This window comes from Ovis aries, chromosome 15, assembly GCF_016772045.2.
Source record: "Ovis aries strain OAR_USU_Benz2616 breed Rambouillet chromosome 15, ARS-UI_Ramb_v3.0, whole genome shotgun sequence".
Lineage (NCBI taxonomy): Eukaryota > Metazoa > Chordata > Mammalia > Artiodactyla > Bovidae > Ovis > Ovis aries.
Genome location: NC_056068.1, coordinates 1,831,339 through 1,857,029, shown reverse-complemented (window position 1 = coordinate 1,857,029; position 25,691 = coordinate 1,831,339). Strand labels below are relative to the sequence as shown.

Below are 25,691 nucleotides of genomic sequence, written 5' to 3'. Positions count from 1 at the left end.
TGCTTTGTAAAGCCCACTTGACTTCACATTCCAGGATGTCTGGCTCTAGATGAGTGATCACACCATCTTGATTATCTGGGTTGTGAAGATCTTTTTTGTACAGTTCTGTGTATTCTTGCCACCTCTTCTTAATATCATCTTCTTCTGTTAGGTCCAGACAATTTTTGTCCTTTATTGAGCCCATCTTTGCATGAAATGTTCCCTTGGTATCTCTCATTTTCTTGAAGAGATCTCTAGTCTTTCCCATTCTGTTTTTTCCCTCTATTTCTTTGCATTGATCACTGAAGAAGGCTTTCTTATCTCTTTTTGCTATTCTTTGGAACTCTGCATCCAGATGCTTATATCTTTCCTTTTCTCCTTTGCTTTTCACCTCTCTTCTTTTCACAGCTATTTGTAAGGCCTCCCCAGACAGCCATTTTGCTTTTTTGCATTTCTTTCCCATGGGGATGGTCTTGATCCCTGTCTCCTGTACAATGTCACGAACCTCAATCCATAGTTCATCAGGCACTCTATCTATCAGATCTAGGCCCTTAAATCTATTTAGGTAATACCTGAATGGTCTAGTGGTTTTCCCTACTTTCTTCAATTTAAGTCTGAATTTGGCAATAAAGAGTTCATGATCTGAGCCACAGTAGGTTCCTGGTCTTTTTTTTTTACTGACTTAATAGAGCTCCATCTTTGGCTGCAAAGAATATAATCAATCTGATTTCCATGTTGACCTCCTAGTGATGTCCATGTGTAGAGTCTTCTCTTATGTTGTTGGAAAAGGGTGTTTGCTATGACCAGTGTGTTCTCTTGGCAAAACTCTAGTAGCCTTTGCCCTGCCTCATTCAGTACTCCAAGGCTAAATTTGCCTGTTACTCCAGGTTTTTCTTGACTTCCTACTATTGCATTCCAGTCCCTTATAATGAAAAGGACATCTTTTGGGCGGGGGGTGTTAGTTCTAAAAGGTCTTGTAGATCTTCATAGACCCATTCAACTTCAGCTTCTTCAGCATTACTGGTTGGGGCATAGGCTTGGATTGCCATGATATGGAATGGTTTGCCTTGGAAACAAACAGAGATCATTCTGTCATTTTTGAGACTGTATACAAGCACTGCATTTCAGACTCTTTTGTTGACCATGATAGCTACTCCATTTCTTCTAAGGGATTCCTGCCCACAGTAGTAGATATAATGGTCATCTGAGTTAAATTCATCCATTCCAGTCCATTTTAGTTTGCTGATTCCTAGAATGTCGACATTCACTCTTGCCATCTCCTGTTTGACCACTTCCAATTTGCCTTGATTCCAGGTTCCTATGCAATATTGCTCTTTACAGCTTTAGACCTTGCTTCTATCACCAATCACATCCACAACTGGGTATTGTTTTTGCTTTGGCTCCATCCCTTCATTTGTTCTCAAGCTTTTTCTCCACTAATCTCCAGTAGCATATTGGGGACTTACCGACCTAGGGAGTTCCTCTTTCAGTATCCTATCATTTTTCCTTTTCATGCTGTTCATAGTGTTCTAAAGGCAAGAATACTGAAGTGGTTTGTCATTCCCTTCTCCAGTGGGCCACATTCTGTAAGACCTCTCTCCCATGACCCATCCGTATTGGGTGGCCCCACACAGCATGGCTTAAATCAATGGCTTAATTTCATTGAGTTAGACAAGGCTGTGGTCTGTGTGATTAGATTAGCTAATTTTCTGTGATCATGGTTTCAGTGTGTCTGCCCTCAGATGCCCTCTCACAATATCTACCATCTTACTTGGGTTTCTCTTACCTTGGACATGGGGTATCTCTTCATGGCTGCTCCAGCAAAGCACAGCTGCTGCTCCTTACCTTGGACGAGGTCGCCCTTCCTGATCTTGAACATGGAGTAGCTCCTCTCAACCCTCCTGCACCCTTGTAGCCGCTGCTCCTCGGATGTGGGGTAGCTCCTCTTGGCTGCTCCTGCACTGTCGCAGCCTTGCACTCTCGGTCGCCACCCCTGACCTTGGGCATGGGGTAGCTCCTCTCAGCTGCGCTTCTGCATGGGTCCATTTCAGTCGCTGCACTTCTGCTCAAGCTACTCAAGGCCCTACTAATTTTTATTTTCTCTGAACTTATCTAGATTATGAAGAGACTAACACCAATTGTAGTACATATTTGCGACAATTTCTGCAGCATTCAGAGACATGATGCATGTGTCCTATTGCAGTCTTCTTCGCAACATAATCTGACTCAGTGCTGGACTTGAAGAGGCTTTTGCTTTACTTGCCCTGTGACCTTGAGCAGTTTTATCTTTTTTAAGCCTTCTTTTTCTTTTTTTTTCAGTTGGATAATCATTAAAGTCAATCATACCCTAAACTGTTTACAGTACCAATTCAAATTCTGTTATCTTATTTGTGTTGACACTGCTTCAAAGAAAAACACAGAAGGCAATATTCTGGCATGCTGAAGTGAAATTTAAGCTTACATAAGCAGATTTTGTAATGATTATCTTTAATTTCATTGTGGCTCAGGATGACTTTACTGACCAAAAGCAGCACGCACACACACACACAAATGCTGAGTGAAATCATTGTGATAGTCAAATGTCAATTTGAAAAATAGGTTACTTCTTCTGAAGCATTCCCCTTTAGAACATAGTGTACTGCAACACTGATGGATGATCAAGGCGGTCTGAGTTATACAAGTGGACTTTATGCTTCTCCAAATTAGGAGAAAACACAGAATTTTTTTTTTTTATCACTCTCACAGCCATGAAATGCTGTTAGCTATTCAAAATGCAAAATTGGCTACCAAAACCTGAGAGAAGATAATATTTTTTTTCCTACCACCTGCATGGGTAAGAACCACAGGCTTGTGTAGGAACTTCTCCAAATTTCTTTCTCCTTTTCTACATCCTTTTTGTATACAAATAGTTTCTCTAGCTAACCTGTAGAAGTGACATCTGTTACCTTTATGTAAGCCAACGTACATTGGTCTAGGTCACCTTTTGTTTTTTCAGTGCCTGCATGCTGCATCAAATCTTTCTAAGTTTCACCCGGAAAGTCTGTTTAGCTGTATCAGTCACTAAGGGCACGTGTGTTGTCAATCCTCAACTTCAGACACTGGCAGCAGGTATCTGGAGCTTACTTATCTATTTACATGCTGAAGAAATGACATGAAACCTCTATAAATTGCCAGTTTTTAAAATACTATCAAGTACAGAAAATTAAGGGAAAAAAAAAAATGAAGCATCCCTTATATAATCTCAACGCCCTTGTACATCATCCTTCCATTACATTTCCTCTTTCTGTCTCAAGTCAGGGAACAAAAAGGATTAAGTATAACGTTATAAATTTAAAAAATGTAAGTCTGTGGAGGTCTTAGTAGATGTTTGCAGGATACAGAAACTTACTGTGCTACTATTGGTATTTTAAATGCAATGCTTTTATTTATTTACTTTTGCCATTCAATAATTTTATTTAAAAAATATTACTGAACTGCACGTCTCTTGGACAGCAAGGAAATTCAACCAGCCAATCCTAAAGGAAATCAGTCTAGAATATTCATTGGAAGCACTGATGCTAAAACTGAAACTCCTATTCTTTGGCTACCTCATGCAAAGAACTGACCCATTGGAAAGGTTCTGGGAAAGATTGAAGGCAAGAGGAGAAGGGGATAACAGAGGATGACATGGTTGGATGACATCACCAACTTGATGGACATTAGTTTGAGTAAGCTCCAGGAGTTGATGACGGACAGGGAAGCCTGGTGTGCTGTAGTGCACGGGATCACAAAGAGTTGCACAGGACTGAGTGACCAAACTGAACTGACTGAATTTTATTTAGTGTGTTTCTTTTATTGAAATGTAGTTGGTTTACAATACTGTGTCAGTTTCAGACATATAGCAAAGTGAGTCAGGTATATAAATATATATGTGTGTGTTTGTGTGTGTGTGAGCACACACTAAGTCGCTTCAGTCTAACTCTTTTAGACCCCAAAGGCTGTAGCCCACCAAGCTCTGCTGTCCATGGAATTCTCCAGGCAAGAATACTGGAGTGGGTTGCCATGCTCTCCTCCAGGGGATCTTCCTGATGCAGAGGTCAAATTTGTGTCTCTTTTATCTCCTGCATTGGCAGGTGGGTTCTTTACCACTAGCGCCACCTGGCAAACTTGTGTGTGTGTGTGTGTGTGTATATTGTTTTTCAAATTATTTTCCCTTATAGGATATTACAAATATAAATATAGATCTCTATGCTATACATTAGAGATCTTGGCTTTTATCTATGTTATATACAGCAGTATGTATATGTTAACCTCAAACTCCTAATTTATCCCTCCCCATCATTTCCCCTTTGGTAATTATAAACTTGTTTTCTATGCCTGTGGGTTTAACTCTATTTTGTGTATCAATTCATTTGTATCTTTCTTTTATTTTAATTCTGTTTTGACTGTGTGGATCACAACAAACTGGAAAATTCTTTAACAAATGGGAATATCCGACCATCTTACCTGTATTCTTAGAAACTTGTATGCAGGTCAAGAAGCAACAGTTAGAACCAGACATGGAACAATGGATTGATTCAAAATTGGAAAGTAGTACATCAAAGCTGTATACTGCCACCCTGCTTATTTAACTGATATGCAGACTAAATCATGCAAAATGCCAGGCTGGATGAAGCACAGTTGGAATCAAATTGCTGGGGAAAATATCAACAACCTCAAATATGCAGCTGACACCACCCTTATGACAGAAAGTGAAGAGGAACTAAAGAGCCTTTTGATGAAGATGAAAGGGGAGAGTGAAAAAGTGACTTAAAACTTAACATTTAGAAACTAAGATCATGGCATCCAGTCCCATCACTTTACTGCAATTAGATGGGGAAACAATGGAAAGAGTGAGCAATTTTATTATCTTGTGTTCCAAAATCACTGTGGATGGCAACTGAAGCCATGAAATTAAAAGATGCTTGCTCCTTGGAAGAAAAGTTATGACAAGCCTAGACAGCATATTACAAAGGAGAGACATCACTTTGCTGACAAAGGTCAGTATAGACAAAGCTATGGTTTTTCATAAAGAAGGCTAAGCACCAAAGAATTGATCTTTTGAACTGTGGTGTTGGAGAAGACTCTTGAGAGTCCCTTGGACAGCAAAGCAATCAAATAAGTCAATCCTAAAGAAAATCAACCCTGAATACGCATTGGTAGAACTGATGCTGAAACATTTGGGCACCTGATTCGAAGAGCTGACTCATTGGAAAAGACCCTGATGCTGGGAAAGACTGAAGGCAGAAAGAGAAGAGGATGACAGAGGAAGAGATGATTGGATGACATCACTGACTCAGTGGACATGAGTTTCAGCAAACTCCTGGAGATATTGGAGAACAGGGAAGCCTGGCGTGCTGTATTCCATGGGATCACAAAGAGTTGGACATGACTTAGCAAATGAACAAAACAACAATGTAAAGAGAAAACATGTAATGTTTATGCATATCTTATGAGGAGGGTTTTATCTATATTGTTCATTTAAACAAATATACTTTAAAGAGTAAAGGCATTTCCTTCAAGTGGCTTATAGTCTAGAACAGGACATAGACACAATAGTGACATTATAATTTTTTTTCTTCTAGTGTTATTGAGATGCAATTGATATTCAGCACTTTATGAATTTAAGATGCATGGCATAATCATTTGAATTGTATGCATCATTAAATGTTTTTTTTTAATTTTTTTATTTTTATTTTTTAATTTTAGTTTTTATTTTTAAATTTTAAAATCTTTAATTCTTACATGCATTCCCAAACATGAACCCCCTCCCACCTCCCTCCCATAACAACTTTCTGGGTCATCCCCATGCACCAGCCCCAAGCATGCTGCATCCTGCGTCAGACATAGACTGGCGATTCAATTCACATGATAGTATACATGTTAGAATGTCATTCTCCCAAATCATCCCACCTCTCCTCTCCTCTGAGTCCAAAAGTCCGTTATACACATCTGTGTCTCTTTCCCTGTCTTGCATACAGGGTCGTCATTGCCATCTTCCTAAATTCCATATATATGTGTTAGTATACTGTATTGGTGTTTTTCTTTCTGGCTGACTTCACTCTGTATAATCGGCTCCAGTTTCATCCATCTCATCAGAACTGACATACGGATGGCTAACAAACACATGAAAAGATGCTCAACATCACTCATTATTAGAGAAATGCAAATCAAAACCACAATGAGGTACCACTTCACACCAGTCAGAATGGCTGCGATCCAAAAATCTGCAAGCAATAAATGCTGGAGAGGGTGTGGAGAAAAGGAACCTCCTACACTGTTGGTGGGAATGCAAACTAGTACAGCCACTATGGAGAACGGTGGAGATTCCTTAAAAATTGCAAATAGAACTACCTTATGACCCAGCAATCCCACTTCTGGGCATACACCGAGAAACCAGAATTGAAAGAGACACATGTACCCCAATGTTCATCGCAGCACTGTTTATCATAGCCAGGACATGGAAACAACCTAGATGTCCATCAGCAGATGAATGGATAAGAAAGCTGTGGTACATATACACAATGGAGTATTACTCAGCCGTTAAAAAGAATGCATCATTAAATGTTTACCACATAAGTTTAGTGAACATCTATCACCTAATACAGATACAAGATTAAAGAAATAGAAAAAGTATATTTTCTTGTGATAAAAACTCAGGATTTGCTTTCTTTTATTTATAACATGCAGCAGTGTTAATTGTATTTATCATGCTGTTCATTACATTCCTAGCACTCATTTACCTTCAAATTGGAAGTTTGTACCTTTTGACTGGTTTGTTCAGTTACCTCTTCCCCTGCCATAACCTTTGATACACATATAAATCTGATCTCTTTTTCTAGGATTATATTTGTTGTGTTACTTAAGTTTGTAGCATAACTGACCTAAAATACTATGTTCGTTTCTAGTACACAACATCAGTTCAGTCAGTTCAGTTCAGTCACTCAGCCATGTCCGACTGTTTGTGACTCCATGTAACACAGCACACCAGGCCTCCCTGTCCATCACCAACTCCCGGAGTTCACTCAAACTCATGTCCATCTAGTCGGCGATTCCATCCAGCCATCTCACCCTCTGTTGTCCCCTTCTCCTTCTGCCCCCAATCCCTCCCAGCATGAGTCTTTTCTAATGAGTCAACTCTTTACATTAAGTGGCCAAAGTATAGGAGTTTCAGCTTTAGCATCAGTCCCTCCAATGAACATCCAACTGATCTCCATTAGGATGGACTGGTTAGATCTCTTTGCAGTCTGAGGGACTCTCAAGAGTCTTCTCCAACACCACAGTTCAAAAGCATCAATTCTTTGGCTCTCAGCTTACTTCACAGTCCAACTCTCACATCCATACATGACCACTGGAAAAACCATAGCTTTGACTAGACGGACCTTTGTTGGCAAAGTAATGTCTCTGCTTTTTAACATGCTGTCTAGGTTGGTCATAACTTTCCTTCCAAGGAGTAAGCGTCTTTTAATTTTGTGGCAGCAATTACCATCTGCAGTGATTCGGGAGCTCAAAAAAATAAGGTCTGACACTGTTTCCACTGTTTCCCCATCTATTTCCTATGAAGTGATAGGACCAGATGCCATGATCTTCGTTTTCTGAATGTTGAACTTTAAGCCAACTTCTTCACTGTCCTCTTTCACTTTCATCAAGAGGCTTTTTAGTTCCTCTTCACTTTCTGCCATAAGGGTGGTGTCATCTCCATATCTGAGGTTATTGATATTTCTCCTGGCAATCTTGCTTCCAGCTTGTGCTTCTTCCAGCCCGGCGTTTTTCATGATGTACTCTGCATATAAGTTAAATAAGCAGGGTGACACAACATAGTGATTCAATATTTCTATGCATTTTATAATGATCACCACAGTAACTCCAGTTACTGATTGTCACTGCAAAAATATATAATTATTGACTATATTCCCAACACTGTAAATTTTATACCCATGACTCATTTATTTGCAACTATAAGTTTGTAACTCTTAATTTCCCTCACCTATTTCTATTTTCTCCCTAAACCCATCCTTCTGGCAACCACCTGTTTGTTCTTTAAATCTGTGACCCATTTCTGTTTTTCTATGCTTACTTATTTGCTTTATTTTTTAGATTCCACAGAAGTCAAATAATATACTCTTTATATATCTCTTTCTGAACTTATTTCATTTAACATAATACCCTCTATGTCTTTCCATTTTGTCACTGAGAACATGATTTCATTCATTTTTATAGCTGAGTAAGAAATCATTGTGTATATATATAAATATACACAACATCTTTATTCATTCATCCATTTATTGGCACTTAAGGCCCTTCCATATCTTTATTATTGAAATGAATATAGGGGTGCATATATCTTTTTGAATGAGTGTTTTCATTTTCTTCAGATAAATACTCAAGTGGAGTTATAATACTTCTGTTTTTAACGTTTTGAGGATTCTCCATAATGTTTTCCATAGTGACCACAACATTTTACATTCCCATCAACCGTGCACAATAGTTCTCTTTTTGCCACATTATTGCCAACACATTATTTGTTGTCCTTTTGCCATTCTGAAAAGTATGAGGTAACATTTCATCATGGTTTTAACTTTACATTTCCCTGTTTATTAGTTATGTTGAGTACGTTTTCAAGTCCCTTTTGGCCCTCTCTCTTTCTTCTTTGGAAAAATGTCTATGTAGATCCTCTGTCCCTTTCTTCAACAGATTATTTACTATTTTTATTTTGAATTGTATGAGTTCTCTATATGTTTTGGATAGTAACCTCTAATGGTATGTGTCATTTGTAAATATATTCTCCCATTAATAGGTGACCATTTCTTTTTTCTTTTCTTTCTTTCTTTTTTTTCTTTTCTTTTTTTTTTTTTTTGACAGTTTCCCTCACTGTGCAAAAGCTTTTTAGTTTGATGTAATCTAATTTGCTTATCTTTGAGGATACGCAGAGAAGGCAGTGGCACCCCATTTCAGTACTCTTGCCTGCAAAATCCCATGGATGGAGGAGCCTGGTAGGCTGCAGTTCATGGGGTCGCTAAGAGTCCAACACGACTGAGTGACTTCGCTTTCAGTTTTCACTTTCATATATTGGAGAAGGAAATGGCAACCCACTTCAGTGTTCTTGCCTGGAGAATCCCAGGGATGGAGGAGCCTGGTGGGCTGCCGTCTATGTGGTCACACAGAGTCGGACATGACTGAAATGACTTAGCAGCAGCCATAAAATCATTGCTAAGACCAATGTCAAAGAGAATACTGCCTATTTTATTCCAGAAATTTTAGTTTAATGTCTTACATTTAAGTCTTTAATGTATTTTGAGTTTATTTTTGTATATGGTGTGAGAAAGCAGCCCAGTTTGATTACTTTGCATGTAGCTGTACCAAACAACATTTATTTAATAGTCTGGTTTACCTCATTGTATACTCGGCTCCTTTGTCCTAGATTAATTGAGCATATACCTGTGAATTCATTTCTGGGCTCTGTATTCTGGTCCATATTTATCCATGTGTCTGTTTTTGTGCCAGTACCATACTGTTTTGATTACTATAGGTTTGTTGTATAGCTTGAAATCAGATAGCATAATGTCTCCAGATTTTGTTCTTTCTCAAAAATTGTTTTGGCTATTTGAAATCTTTTATGTTTCCAACAAATTTCAGAATTATTTGTTCACTTGTGTGAAAAATGTCATTTTTTAAATAGGGATTGAATCAAATCACAGATTGCTTTAGGTAGTATGATCATTATAACAATATAACATTTCAATCCATGAGCGTGTTGTCTCTTGTCATCTTTTGTGTGGTCTTCAATTTCTTTCTTGTGTCTTATATGTCTCCAAATACAGATCTTTTACCTCCTTTGTTGGATTTATTCCTCTATATTTTATTATTTTTGCTGCAATTACAATTGTTCTTTTAATTTTTATTTCTGATACTTTGATGTTAGTGTATAAACAATACAACAGATTTCTACATATTAATTTTGTGCCCTGGAATTTACCAAATTATTACTTCTAAATATCTTGATCATATCTTTAGAATTTTATATTTATAGTGTCATGTCATCTACAGTGACATATTTACTTATTGCTTTCCAATTTGGAGGTCTTTTATTTCTCTTTTTAGTCTGATTGCTGTGGCTACAAATTCTGATATTATGCTGAGTAAAATTGTTGAGAGTAGACATCCTTGTCTTATTCCTGATATTAGAGGAAATTCTTTTGCTTTTTACCATTGAATATGACACTTAGCTCAGTTCAGTCACTCAGTTGTGTCTGACTCTTTGCAACCCCATGAATCACAGCACGCCAGGCCTCCCTGTCCATCACCAACTCCCAGAGTTCATCCAGACTCACATCCTTCGAGTCAGTGATGCCATCCAGCCATCTCATCCTCTGTCGGCCCCTTCTCCTTCTGCCCCCAATCCCTCCCAGCATCAGAGTCTTTTCCAATGAGTCAATTCTTCGTATGAGGTGGCCAAAGTACTGGAGTTTCAGATTTAGCATCATTCCTTCCAAAGAAAAACCAGGGCTGATCTTCAGAATGGTCTGGTTGGATCTCCTTGCAGTCCAAGGGACTCTCAACAATCTTCTCCAACACCACAGTTCAAACGCATCAGTTCTTCAGTGCTCAGCCTTATTCACAGTCCAACTCTCACATCCATACATGACCACTGGAAAAACCATAGCCTTGACTAGATGGAACTTAGTCAGCAAAGTAATGTCTCTGCTTTTGAATATGCTATCTAGGTTGGTCATAACTTTTCTTCCCAGGAGTAAGGGTCTTTTAATTTCGTGGCTGCAGTCACCATATACAGTGATTTTGGAGTCCCCCAAAATAAAGTCTGACACTGTTTCCCCTGTCTCCCCATCTATTTCCCATGAAGTGATGGGACCAACGCCATGATCTTACTTCTCTAAATGTTGAGCTTTAAGCCAACTTTTTCACTCTCCTCTTTCACTTTCATCAAGAGGCTTTTTAATTCCTCTTCACTTTCTGCCATAAGGGTGGTGTCATTTGCAATTCTGAAGTTATTGATATTTCTCCCCGCAATCTTGATTCCAGCTTGTGTTTCTTCCAGTTCAGTGTTTCTCATGATTTACTCTGCATATAGGTTAAAAAAGCACAGTAACAATATACAGCCTTGATGTACTCCTTTTCCTATTTGGAACCAGTCTGTTGTTCCATGTCCAGTTCTAATTGTTGCTTCCTGACCTGCATAGAGATTTCTCAAGAGGCAGGTCAGGTGGTCTGGTATTCCCATCTCTCTCAGAATTTTCCACAGTTTATTGTGATCCACAGTCAAAGGCTTTGGCAAAGTCAATAAAGCAGAAATAGATGTTTTTTTCTGGAACTCTCTTGCTTTTTCCATGATCCAGCAGATGTTGGCAATTTGATCTCTGGTTCCTCTGCCTTTTCTAAAACCAGCTTGAACATCAGGAAGTTCACAGTTTACGTATTTCTGAAGCCTGGCTTGGAGAATTTCGAGCATTACTTTGCTAGCGTGTGAGGTGAGTGCAATTGTGCGGTAGTTTGATCATTCTTTGGCACTGCTTTTCTTTGGGATTGGAATGAAAACTGACACTTTCCAGTCCTGCGGCCACTGCTGAGCTTTCCAAACTTGCTGGCATATTGAGTGCAGCACTCTCACGGCATCATCTTTCAGGATTTGAAAAAGCTCAACTGGAATGCCATCACCTCCACTAGCTTTGTTCATAGTGATGCTTTCTACAGCCCACTTGACTTCACATTCCTGGATGTCTGACTCTAGACGAGTGATCACACCATCGTGATTACCTGGATAGTGAAGATCTTTTTTGTACAGTTCTTCTGTGTATTCTTGCCACCTCTTCTTAATATCTTCTGCTTCTGTTAGGTCCATACCATTTCTGTCTTTCATCAAGCCCATCTTTGCATTAAATATTCCCTTGGATCTCTCATTTTCTTGAAGAGATCTCTAGTCTTTCCCATCCTGTTCTTTTCCTCTATTACTTTGCATTGATCACTGAGGAAGGCTTTCTTATCTCTTCTTGCTATTCTTTGGAACTCTGCGTTCAGATGCTTATATCTTTCCTTTTCTCCTTCGTTTTTCACCTCTCTTTTTTCCACAGCTATTTGCAAGGCCTCCTCAGACAGCTATTTTGTTTTTTTGCATTTCTTTTCCATGGGGATGGTCTTGATCCCTGTCTCCTATACAATGTCACTAACCTCCATCCATAGATAGGCACTCTATCTGTCAGATCTAGTCCCTTAAATCTATTGCTCACTTCCACTGTATAATCATAAGAGATTTGATTTAGGTCATATCTGAATGGTCTAGCGGTTTTCCTACTTTCTTCAATTTAAGTCTGAATTTGGTAATAAGGAGTTCATGATCTGAGCCACAGTCAGCTCCTGGTCTTGTTTTTGTTGACTGTATAGAGCTTCTCTATCTTTGTCTGCAAAGAATATGATCAATTGGATTTCAGTGTTGACCCTCTGGTGATGTCCATGTGCAGAGTCTTCTCTTGTGTTGTTGGAAGAGGTTGTTTGCTATGACCAGTGCATTTTCTTGGCAAAACTATATCAGTCCTTGCCCTGCCTCATTCTGCATTCCAAGGCCAAATTTGCCTGTTACTCCAGGTGTTTCTTGACTTCTTACTTTTGCATTCCAGTCCCATATAATGAAAAGGACATCTTTTTTGTTAGTTCTACAAGGTCTTGTAGGTCTTCATAGAACCGTTCAACTTCAGCTTCTTCAGCATTACTGGTTGGGGCATAGACTTGGATTGTGGTGATATTGAATGGTTTGCCTTGGAAATGAACAGATCATTCTGTCGTTTTTGAGATTGCATCCAAGTACTGAATTTCAGACTCTTTTTCTGACCATGATGGCAACTCCATTTCTTCTGAGGGATTCCTGCCTGCAGTAGTAGATATAATGGTCATCTGAGTTAAATTCACCCATTCCAGTCCAGTTTAGTTTGCTGATTCCTAGAATGTCAATGTTCACTCTTGCCATCTCTTGTTTGGCCACTTCCATTTTGCCTTGATTCATGGACCTGACATTCCAGGTTCCTATGCAACATTGCTCTTTACAGCATCGGACCTTACTTCTATCACCAGTCACATCCAGAGCTGGGTATTGTTTTGCTTTGGCTCCATCCCTTCATTCTTTCTAGAGTTATTTCTCCACTGATCTCCAGTGGTGTGTTTGGCACCTACTGACCTGGGGAGTTCCTCATTCAGTATCCTATCATTTTGCCTTTTCATACTGTTCATGGGGTTCTCAAGGCAAGAATATTGAAGTGGTTTGCCATTTCCTCTCCAGTGGACCACATTCTGTCAGACCTTTCCACTGTGATCCACCCATCTTGGTTACCCCGTGGGCATTGCTTAGTTTCATTGAGTTAGACAAGGCTGTGGTCCTAGTGTGATTAGATTGACTAGATTTCTATGAGTATGGTTTCAGTGTGTCTGCCCTCTGATGCCCTCTTGCAACACCTACCATCTTACTTGGGTTTCTCTTACCTTAGGCATGGAGTATCTCTTCACGGCTGCTCCAGCAAAGTACAGCCACTGCTCCTTACCTTGGACGAAGGGTATCTCCTCGCCACTGCCTTTCCTGACCTTAAACGTGGGATAGCCTCTCTAGGCCCTTCTGCGCCTGTGCAGCCACCACTACTTGGATATGGGGTTCCTCCTCCTGGTGGCCACCCCTGGCCTCAGGCACAGGGTGGCTCCTCCCTGCCGCCCTGACCTTGGATACAGGGTAGCTCCTCTCGGCCGCTGCCCCTGGACTCCGATGCAGGGTAGCTCCTCTTGGCTGCTGCCCCTGGCCTCGGACGTGGGATACCTCCTCCTGGCCACTGCCCCTGACCTCGGATGTGGGATAGCCCCTCTCAGCCATTCCTGCACTGTCGCAGCCTGGCACTCTCGGCTGCTGCCCCTGACCTCGGACGTGGGGTAGCTCCTCTTGGCTGCCGCCCTTTGGGCATGGGGTCCTCCTGGCTTCTGCCCCTGACCTCGGGACATGGGGTAGCTTCTTTCATCCAAGCTTACTGCACCAGTTGCAGCCGCCCACGCTTAAATTTTTCATTTAGACTTCATTATACTGAGTTATGTTTCCTCTATACACACTTTATTATCTGTTTTTTTATCATAAATATCTGTTAGATTTTGTTGAAAGATTTTCCCACATCTATTGAAATGATTATATTATTTTGTTCTTCAGTTTGGTAACATGGTAAGCACATTGATTGACTTAGGGATGTTGAACTATCCTTGTATTCCTGAAATGAATCCAATTTGATTATTTTGTATGATTTTTTAATGATCATTGAATTGGGTTAGCTAATATTTTATAGAGAAGTTTTACATCTACCTTTAACAGAGATATGAGCCTAGAATTTTCTTTATTGTGATATCTTTGGTTTGACATCAGGATGGTGTTCATATCTTACAATGAGTTTGTAAGTATTCCTTCTTTTGCTGTTTTGTTGGCTAATTTAAGAAGGATGGGTGGTAATGCTCCTCTAAATATTTGGTAGCATTTACCTGTTACGTCAATAAACACCTGTGATCTTTGTTGAGATTTTTTTTAAATTAATGACCCAATTTTATTGGTAATTGGTCTCTTCATATTTACTTACTGATTTAATCTTGGGATAAGGAACATTTATAGGAATTTGTCCATTTCTTCTAGGCTGTCAATCTTATTAGCATATGATTGTTTATAATAATCTTTTATGATCCTTTGTATTTCTGTGATATCAGTTGTAATGTCCCCTTTTTAACTTCTAACTTTATTAATTTTGAACCTCTCCTTTTCTGTTTCTTTTCTTTTCCTTGATGAGTCTGTCTACAGGTTTTTCAATCTTGCTTCTTTTTTCAAATAACTAGCTCTTGGTTTCATTCATGTTTTCTTTCTTTCTTTCTTTCTTTCTTTCTTTCTTTTATTTTTAGTTCTTATGTCATTTATTTCTACTATGATACTTATGAATGTTTTTCCTTCTACTGAGTTTGTTCTTTACAGCATTGGGCTCTACTTCCATCATCAGTCACATCCAAGACAGTGCATTGCTCTCACACCTGTTCCATCTCTTCAGTCCGATGCTGTAAAGAATAGTGTTGTATAGGAGTCTGGACTGCTTGGTCCATAAATCAAGCTAAATTGGAAGTGGATAAACAGGAGGTGGCAAAAGTGAGCATCAACATTGTAAGAATCAGTATAATAAAATGAACTGAAATAGGTGAATTTAATTCAGGTGACCATTTATATATTCTACTGTGGGCAAGAATCACTTAGAAGAAATGCAGTAGCCCTCGTAGTCAACAAAAGACTCCAAAAGCAGTACTTTGGTGCAATCTTAAAAATGACAGAATGATCTCTGTACATTTCCAAGGCAGACCATACAATACCACAGTAATCTAAGTCTATGCCTCAACCACTAATGCTGAAGAAGCTGAAGCTGAATTGTTCTATGAAGACCTACAAGATCTTCTAGAACTAACACCAAAAACAGATGTCCCTTTTCATCACAAGGGGCTGGAATGCAAAAGTAGGAAGTCGAGAGGTACCTAGAGTAACAGGCAAGTTTGTCCTTGGAGTAAAAAATGAAGCAGGGAAAGGCTAACAAAGTTTGCCAAGAGAATGCACTAGTCATAGCAAACACCCTCTTCCAACAACACAAGAGATGACTATACACATGGACATGGCCAGATGGTCCGTACAGTAATCAGATTGATAATATTTTTTTGCAGACAAAGATAGATAAGCTCTATACAGTCAGCAAAAACACGACCTAACTGTGGCTGAGATCATGAACTCCTTATTACAAAACTCAAACTTAAATTGTAGAAAGTAGGGAAAACCACTAGACCATTCAGGTATGATCTAAATCAAATACTTAACAATTACTTAGTGAAAGTGACAAATACATTTGAGGCATTAAATCTAATAGGCAGAACTATGGATGGAGGTTCATGACATTGTACAGGAAGCAGTGATTCAGAACATCCCCCCAAAAAAATAAATGTATAAAGGCAAAAAGGTTGTCTGAGGAGGCCTTACAAATAGCTGAGAAAAGAAGAGAAGCTAAAGGCAAAGGTGAAAAGGAAAGATATACCCATCGAATGAAGAGTTGCAAAGAATAGCAAGGAGAGAAAGAAGCCTTCCTCAGTGATCAATGCAAAGAAATAGAGGAAAGCAATATAATGAGAAAGATTAGAGATCTCTTCATGAAAATTAGAGATATCAAGGGAAAACTTCATACAAATATGGGTAAAATAAAGGACTGAAATTGTATGGACCTAACAGAAGAAGAATATATTAAGAAGAGGTGGCAAGAATACACAGAATACCTATACAAAAAAGATCTTAATGACCCACATAACCACTGGTTAACCCAGATGGTATGATCACTCACCTAGAGCCAGACATCTTGAAATGTGAAGTCAAGTGGGTGTTAGGAAGCATCACTATGAACAAAGCTAGTGGAGGTGATGGAATTTCAGTTAAGCCATTTCAAATACTAAAAGATGTTGCTGTGAAAGTGCTGCATTAAATATGCCAGCAAATTTGGAAATCTCAGCAGTGACCACAAGACTAGAAAAAGTCAGTTTTCATTCCAGTCCCAAAGACGGGTAATGCCAAAGAATGTTTGAACTGCTTCATGCTTGCACTCATTTCACATGCTTGCAAAGTAATGCTCAAAATTCTCCAAGCCAGCCTTCAACAGTACATGAACTGAGAACTTCCAGATATTCAAGCTAGATTTAGAAAAGACAGGGGAACCATAGATCAAATTGCCAACACATGTTGGATCATACAAAAAGTGAGAGAGTACCAGAAAATATCTACTTCTGTGATATTTGCTACGCCAAAGTCTTTGACTGTGTGGATCACAGCAAACTGTGGAAAATTCTTAGAGACTGAAACACCAGACAACCCTACATGCCTCCTGAGAAGTCTGTGTGCAGATCAAGAAGCAACAGTTAGAACTGGACATGGAACAATGGACTAGTTACAAATTGGGAAAGGAGTGCATCATGGCTGTATAATGTCACCCTGCATATTTAACTTACATGCAGAGTATATCATGCAAAACGCTATACTGGGTGAACCACAAGTTGGAGTCAAGATTGCAGGAGAAATACCAATAATCTCAGATATACGGATGACTCCTTGAAAGCAAAGAACTAAAGAGTCTCTTGATGAAAGTGAAAAAGGAGATGAAAAAGTTGACTTAAAACTCGACATTCAAAACATTAAGGTTATGGCATCCGGTCCTATCACGTCATGGAAAATAGATGAGGAAACAATGGAAACAGTGACGGACTTTGGTCTCTTGGGCTCCAAAGTCATTGCAGATGGTGACTGCAGCCATGAAATTAAAAGATGCTACAGCCATACCATCCTGAATGCGCCCGATCTCATCTGATCTCAGAAGCTAAGCAGGGTTGGGCCTAATCAGTACATGGATGGGAGGCTGCCTGAGAATACCAGGTACTGTAGGCTTTTCTTTGAGGGCTTTCCTGGTGGCTCAGACAGTAAAGCGTCTGCCTGCAATGCAGGAGACCAGGGTTCAATCCCTGGGTCAGGAAGATCCCCTGGAGAAGGAAATGGCAACCCACCCCAGCACTCTTGCCTGAAAAATGCCATGGACTGAGGAGCCTAGTAGGTTACAGTCCATGGGGTTGCAAACAGTTGGACACGACTGAGCGATTTCTTTCTTTTCTTTCTTTGCTCTCTGGAAGAAATGACTAACCTAGATAGCATATTAAAAAGCAGAGACTTTAGTTTGCCAGCAAAGTTCTGTCTAGTCAAAGCTATGGTTTTTACAGTCATGTATAGTTGTGAGAGTTGGACTATAAAGAAGACTGAGCACCAGAGATTTGATGCTTTTGAACTGTGGTGTTGGAGAAGATTGTTGAGTGTCCTTTGTACTGCAAGGAGATTCAACCAGTCAATCCTAAAGAAAATAAGTCCTGAATATTCATTGGAAGGACTGATGTTGAAGCTAAAACTCCAGTACTGTGGCTACCTGATTCACAGGTAGAAGGATTCTGGGAAAGATTGAAGGCAGGAGGAGAAGGGGACAATAGAAAATTAGATGGTTGGACGGCATCACAGCCTCGATGGCCATGGGTTTGAGCAAGCTCAGGGAGTTGGTGATGAACAGGGAAGCCTCAAGTGCTGCACTCCGTGGTGTTGCAAAACTTCAGACATGACTGAGAGACTGGACTGAACTGAACTACTGGGTTTTGTCTGGGTTTTGCTTGTTCTACTTTTTTTTACTTTAATGAAGTATGCAATTAGTTCATTTACTTGATTTTTTTATGTTTCCTGAGGCAGAGTTCTATCACCATAAACTTCTCACTTACAATTAATTTGTTGCAACCCATAGATTTTGGGTCATTGTGTTTTTATTTTTCTCCAGATATTTTTTTGGTTTCCTCTTTGATTTCTTCAATGGCCCATTAGTTGTTTTTAGCATGTTGTTTAACCTCCAAATATTTGTGATTTTTGCATTTTTAATACAAAGTGTTAATAAAATAGTTGATTTATAGTCACATAGCAATGTGATCAGAAAAGATGCTTCCCATGAATTCAATTTTTTGTGTTTATTGATTAATATTTTATGGCCTAGCACCTGATCTTTCCTAGAGAATGTTCCATGTACACTTGAAGAGAATATATATACTGCCACTTTGGATGGAATGCTCTGTTATCATTTAAGTCCATTGGCTCTATGTGTCATTTAAGATCAGTGTTTCCTTATTGATTTGGATGATTTGGCCATTGATGTAAATGAGGGGATAAAGTCCACTATTATTATTGTGTTTGCTTTATGTATTTAGGTGTTTCTATGTAGGGACAATATATATTTACAGTGTTTTATCTTTTTCTTAGATTGATCCCTTGATCATCTTGTTACAGTCTTTGTTTTAATGTCTGTTTTGTCTTATATAAATATTGATACTCCAGCTTTCTTCACTTTCATGGAATATCTTTTCTCATCTCACATGCAGTCTGTGTGTGTTTATATCTGAAGTAAGTCTCTTGGAGGCAGCTTCTGTATGGGTCTTATTTATGTATACATTCAGTCACTCTGTGTCTTTTCTTTGGACCATTTAGTCTATTTACATTTAAGGTAATTATTAATAGTTTTGTACTCATTGCCATTTTGTTAATTGATTTTGGATTATTGTTGAGTAGTTTTTTGGTCCTTTCTTTCCTTTTGATATATTCCCCTGTGATTTGATGACTATCTTTAGAGATATAGTCAAATGTCTTTCTCTATTCCATAGGTATATTTATGACGGATTTTTGGTTTGTGATTACCACTGTTGTTATTGTTCAGTCGCTAAGTCATGTCCAGCTCTTTGTAATCCAATGAACTTCAGCACATCAGGTTTCCCTGCCCTTCACCATCTCCCAGAGTTTGCTCAAACTCCTATTAATTGAGCCAGCAATGCCATCTAACCATCTCATCCTCTGTCACCTGCTTCTCCTCCTGTCCTCAATCTTTTCCAGCATCAGGATCATTTCCAATGAGTCAGCTCTTCACATCAAGTGACCAAAGTATTGGAGTGGTTACCATGAGGTTTATATACACCATCCTATGTATACATTATTATTTTAAGTTGCTGTTCTAAGTTCAAATGCATTTTAACAGCCCACTCCCATTTACTGTTATGACATTGTGTTTTACACTTTCTTGCTTGTGTATATCTTAATTATGTACTATGCATATAGATGATATTCCTACTTTGATCTTTTAAGCTTCCTACTAGCTGTATATGTGGTCAATTTATTAACTTAACTGTATATTTACCTTTACCAACAAATATTTCCTTCCATCCATTTGATATTTCTAGTTGTGGCTTTTTCTTTTCTACTTAGAGAAGGCCCAAGAACATTTCTTGTAAAACCCTTTGCTAGCTTGCTGAACTCCCTCAAATCAGAATGAAATCCCTGCCAGATAGCCTTCTTAAATGGAAGGCTTCTTGGTTGTACATGTTTCCTTTCTGTCATTTGTAAATATATCATGCTATTCCCTTATGGGTTCTTCTCTGGTGGCTTAAACAGTAAAGAATCTGCCCATAATGTGGGAGACCCAGGTTTAATCCCTGGGTCAGGAAGATCCCTGGAGAAGGAAATGACAATCCACTCCAGTATTCTTGCCTGGAGAATTCCATGGACAGAGGAGCCTGGCAGGCTACAGTCCACGGGGTTGCAAAGAGTTGGACACAACTGAACAACTAACACATTCCCTTATGACCAACAGAATTCCTGCTGAAAAGTGTGCTGATAGACTTTTGGGAATTCCTTTATGCTTAACTTGTTGCTTTTCCCTTGCTGATTTTAATAATATTTCTTAATTTAATTTTTACCATTTTGAATATGATATGCCTTAGTGTGTACTTCCAGTTTGATCCTGTTTGAGACTCTCTGTGATTCCTGGACCTGGATATTTGTTTCTTTCTCAGGCTAAGGAAATCTCCAGCTATTTTGTCTTCAAATATAATTTCTGCCCCTTCTCTATCATCTCTTTCCGGGACCCCTAAAATATTAATGTTAATGTGCTTGGCATTGTTCCATAGTTCTCCTAACTGTCCTCATAATTTTACTGTTTTTTTTCTTTCTTCTTTTCAGCTTCCACTTTTCTTCCAGTTCACAAATCTGTTCCTTCATATCATCTAATCTACTGTTAATTCCTTCTAGTATATATTTTATTTCAGTTATAGTATTCTTAAGCTCTGTTTGAATCTTTTTTATATTTTCCAATTCCTTGTTAAAGTTCTCAATGTGTTTGTCCATTCTTATCTCAAGTACTTTGAGCATCTTTATGATCATTATCTAGGACTCTTCATTGGGGAGATTGCTTATCTCCACTTAGTTCTTCTTCTAGGGATTCATTTTGTTTCTTCATTTGGAACATATCTTTGTTCTTCTCATTTTGTCCAGTTTGCTGTTTTAATTTTTGTATTTGTTATGTTAGTTAAATTTGCTGACCTTGGAGAATTGGCTTTTTCTATGGATGTCTCATGCATGGGATGAATCCACTCCTCTAGTCATCAGGGCTATATGCTCTAGGGGAGCCCCTTACATGAACTGCATGGGCCTTTCTATTGTGAAAGGCTGACTACTGTGGGTAGTCTTGTAAGTGTGGCTTTCCTATAGTTCCACTGCTTTCTAGACCCTGACTTGTGCAGCAAATGTTGGCCAGTGTGGCCAGGTCTTAATATGGCAGGCTGTGTAGCTTCAGGCTATTGCTGGCCCAGAAGTGAGAGGAGTTGAGTCCCAGAGTGACTAGTGCTGGCCAGGGGATCCCAGATTTACTGTTGGCTTGTTGATGGTGGGGTCAGTTCCTAACACAGCTGGCTACAGGTTCCAGAGTGTCCCAAAGGTAGTGCTGCCTTGCTGGTGAATGGTATCAGATCCTAAGGTGAGTGGATTAGGAGTCCAGTGAGTCTTGGACTGGGTGCAACATGCCAATGAGAAGCACTGGAGCACAATGTGGTGCTAGGGCTGGTGTCAGTACTGGTGAGTGGGACCAGGGCCCAGGGTATCACAGGACTAGTACTGTCTCACTGATGGGTGAAGCCATTTCCTGGGGCTATTGCCAACCCACTGGTAAATTGTATTGGATTCCTGAATCTGTTGCTATAGGGAGCAAATATCTCAGAGCTGATATCAGTCCACTGGTGGGTGGGGCAGTAGCCTAGGGAGTCCAGAGACTATTTCCAGCCCACTTGGGCATGGAGCTGGGACCCGCAGTCTCTTATTGCCCTTGCAATAGGAGACTCAGGTGTCCCTGAGCTAGTGCTAGACTGCTGGTGAGAAAGGCTGGGTCCTGGCCCCTCTTATGAGCAGGGCTGGGTCTCAGAGCAGCTGGGGACTCAGGGGTGTCCTGAGGCAGCTTCCTTGGTGGCACATGGAGCTGTAGTCTCACCCAGATAGTTGCTTGGCCTGAGACATCTTGGTACTAGTTTCATGGTTGGGTTTGGGTTGGGTTTTCATGCTAATCAGCTTGAGGGAGGATTTTGAATTGGTGCTTGCTAGCACCAGTGTTCTCATGACAGAATGAGCCTCTGAAAATGGCTGCTTCCAGTGTCTGTGTTCCCAGGTTGAACTCCATTTGCCTTCTGCCTCTCTGAGTCTCAGCAAGTACATCTAACCCAGGCTCCTTTCAAACCACTCCTTATTCCCTGGGTCCTTGAGCATGTGAGATTTTGTGTGTGCCATTTAAGAGTGCAATCTATTTCCTACATGTCTGGCTCCTCTGAAAGTAAGCCTCATTTGACATCCAAAATCAAACATCATCAATTCCTTGGTCCATGATCCTAAGTCTGGGGTGCTTGCTGTGGGGCTTGGATCCATTGCTCCTTGGGGAGAAACTTTGTCATTGTCCTGTTTGTGGGTCATTGACCCATGGGTATGGATCTTGAATATACCTTATTTATACCCTCTCTAACCATATCATTATGGTCTATTCTTTACATCTTCAGTTGTAGAAAACCTTTTCTTTCTTTCTTTTCTTTTCTTTTTTTTTTGGTTGGTCTTCAGATCTCTGTCATCAATGCTTGTTTTGTTCAGTTCAGTTCAATCACTCATTCATGTCATATTCTTTGCAACTCCATGCACTGCAACACATCAGCCTTCCCTGTCCATCACCAACTCCCAGAGCTTACTCAAACACATGTCCATCGAGTCTGTGATGCCATCCAACCACCTTATCCTCTGTTGTCCCCTTCTCCTCCTGTCTTCAATCTTTCCTAACATCAGGGTATTTTCCAATGAGTCAGTTCTGTGCATCAGGTGGCCAAAGTGTTGGAGTTTCAGCTTCAGCATCAGTCCTTTCAATGAACATTCAGGACTGATTTACTTTAGGATGGACTGGTTTGATCTCCTTGCAGTCCAGTTGTAATTTTGTTGTGCTCATGTAATTTTGTTAAGCTCAGGGTCTCCCTACACCGTCCACTTCCTAAATTAATATTTAAAGTCTCAATCAGGGATATGGTCAAGTCTATGCCAGTTTACCAGCTGGTTGATCCATAATACACAAATAGGCTACATATTTGTCTACTCATAAATTAAATTATTGAGATTTTTAAATAATGCATTCAAAATCATGTTAGGTTTTCACAGATTCCCTTTATTCTCTTTTTTAAGGAAAAGTATGCATTACCAACAGGGAAACAATTTCTTGTGGCCGCAGTCTAAAAGCATCATAATTTCATTAAAATCACTTTGGTTCAGTTCAGGAATCATTTATAGCTAGCTACCATACACTGGACACTGTGCCAACTCCTGGAGATACAAATAAAAGTAAGACTGGGTTAGTACTCCATGGGATTTTAGGCTAGAGAAAGTAGATTTAAGTGAGGGCCAGTAAGTCTCTTGAAAACATACCTGAAGCCAATGTCATTTCCTATACTTTTAAAGATGTAGACAGTAATAAGGACACTACACATATATGAGTACATAAGGATGTCCCTCTTCTACATCCTCCTCAAGAATAAATAGAGGATGAGGGATAATGCCAGTCAGGTATTAGGATCACAATATCTTGACACAATCCCTTTGGAGTTTTGGGAACCCCAAAATGCATGCATTCTTCTACCTCTCTTAAAATCGACCTTTAAATATTCTCAGTAAAGCAGGAATGAATGTTCTCAGATTTGAAGGGTTTTCTTTCCCACAGGGAGTTCAGAAGCAGTGTTTCAGTAGAGAGAGTGATGTGTCAGCTTTACTGAGGTCCCATAATTTAGAGGAAGGAAAACAAATATATGCAATAACAGGCAGATAATTTAATTCCTGTCTGTCAGCTATTCACAAATATAGACATACCCAAAGTGCTACTTGAACACCAAGGAAGGATTCCAAACCAGACTGGTGAAGCTATGTGGAGAGGAATGTAGAAAAATCTTCCCAGAGAAGTGATATCTCAGTCTTGAAAAGTTAGTAGTTACCAAAAAGAATGGGATCTCAAGGAAGGGATAATTGGATAAACAAGGATATGAAGGTGTATAAATTATGGTTCTATATCAAGAAGCCCTAAATAAGCAGACTGTTATGAACATGTATGTTTTAAACAGTAACAATTTCTTTCCACTTTAAATGATCTCTTTATTATCAGCCAATTAATTCAGAACTTCAATACCTGACTAAAACCTGCTATGGCTAATTCATGTTAAGGTTTGAGAGAAAACAAAAAAATCCTGTAAAGCAATTATCCTTCAATTAAAAACTAAATAATTTTTTAATACTGCTATAGTAGGTGTTTCTAGACACTTATTGATCTTAGAAGAGGTTAAAGTAACAGAGAAATATTGTATTCCATGAACAATATGAGTGTCTTTGGTGTGCTTCCCTCTCCCATGAGAATGAAAATTCCATGAAACATACTGCTTTTGTCTTATTATTCACAGCTCTATCTCCAACACATAAAACAGAAGTTGTTATATATGTAGTTATGTTATAGTTGTATAATTATATAGTCAAAAAGTGGGGATTCAAGGACAGGCAGGAAAGATCTAGTGCCTCTCCTTACTGACTTGACATGTTAGTAGACAGGCTTTAGCCTAGGATAGCTAGAGGGCATTGTAAACTTGTATAAAAAAAATGGCACCTTTAGTTTTCCTTACCTATAACTGAAAATTAGCATTAAATTTAATTATTAATATAGGCCAGAAATCACAGAGGTATTAGTAGTAAATGTGACTCTGTCACCATTAAAAACCATAGATAATACCTTTCAGCATTGCAGATATCTGAAAATATCATTTTTACTCCTCATGATATTTTTAATTAATTTATTTTTTATTGAAGGATAATTGCTTTATAGAATTTTGATGTTTTCTGTTAAACCTCAACTTGAATCAGCCATAGGTATCATATATCCCCTCCCTTCTGAACCTCCCTCCCATTTCCCTCCCCACCCCACCCCTCTAGGTTGATCCAGAGCCCCTGTTTGAGTTTCCTGAGCCATACAGCAAATTCCAATTAGCTGTCTATTTTACATATGGTAATGTAAGTTTCCATGTTACTCTTTCCATACATCTCACCCTCTCCTCCCATCTCCCTATTTCCATAAGTCTATTATCTATGTCTGTTTCTCCATTGTTGCCCTGTAAATAAATTATTCAGTACCATTTTTCTAGATTCAGTATATGCATTAGTATATGGTATCTCTCTTTCTCTTTCTGACTCACTTCACTCTGTATAATAAGTTCTAGGTTCTTCCACTTCATTAGAACTGACTCAAATGTTTTCCTTTTTATGGCTGAGTAATACTCCATTGTGTAAATGTACCACATCTTTATCCATTCTTTTGTCGATGGACATCTAGTTTACTTTCATTTTCTAGCTATTATAAATAGTGTTTCAATGAACAATGGGATAAAAAGACTATCCTCAGAATGGGAGAAAATAATAGCAAATAAAACAACTGACAAAGGATTTATTTACAAAATATACAAGCAGCTCATACAACTCAATGCCAGAAAAACACTCCTCATGATTTTTAAATTGTTTGCTATTGACTTACCACTAGGTTTTATTACTTAATGCAATAATTAAAAATCAGGAATATTAGTATGTCATCAGTTTAGTTATTAATGTCTCGAATATATATTTCTATATAACAGGTTTCTCTTTGTTATTCTAAGTAACCTATCTTGTGCCTTTAAAAGCATTGTTCTGAGAAGGGAACTAATAAACCTCATCAGAA

The 25,691-nt window shown here is 39.0% G+C and overlaps 1 protein-coding gene and 1 pseudogene across 10 annotated transcripts in view; both read left to right on the top strand.

Moving 5' to 3' along the window:
- The window catches only part of GRIA4 (glutamate ionotropic receptor AMPA type subunit 4), a 668,265-nt gene that overhangs the window by 309,431 nt on the left and 333,143 nt on the right, over window positions 1-25,691 (top strand). The gene's annotated exons all lie outside the window — the stretch shown is intronic.
- Window positions 17,352-17,470, top strand: LOC114118579 (5S ribosomal RNA; annotated as a pseudogene).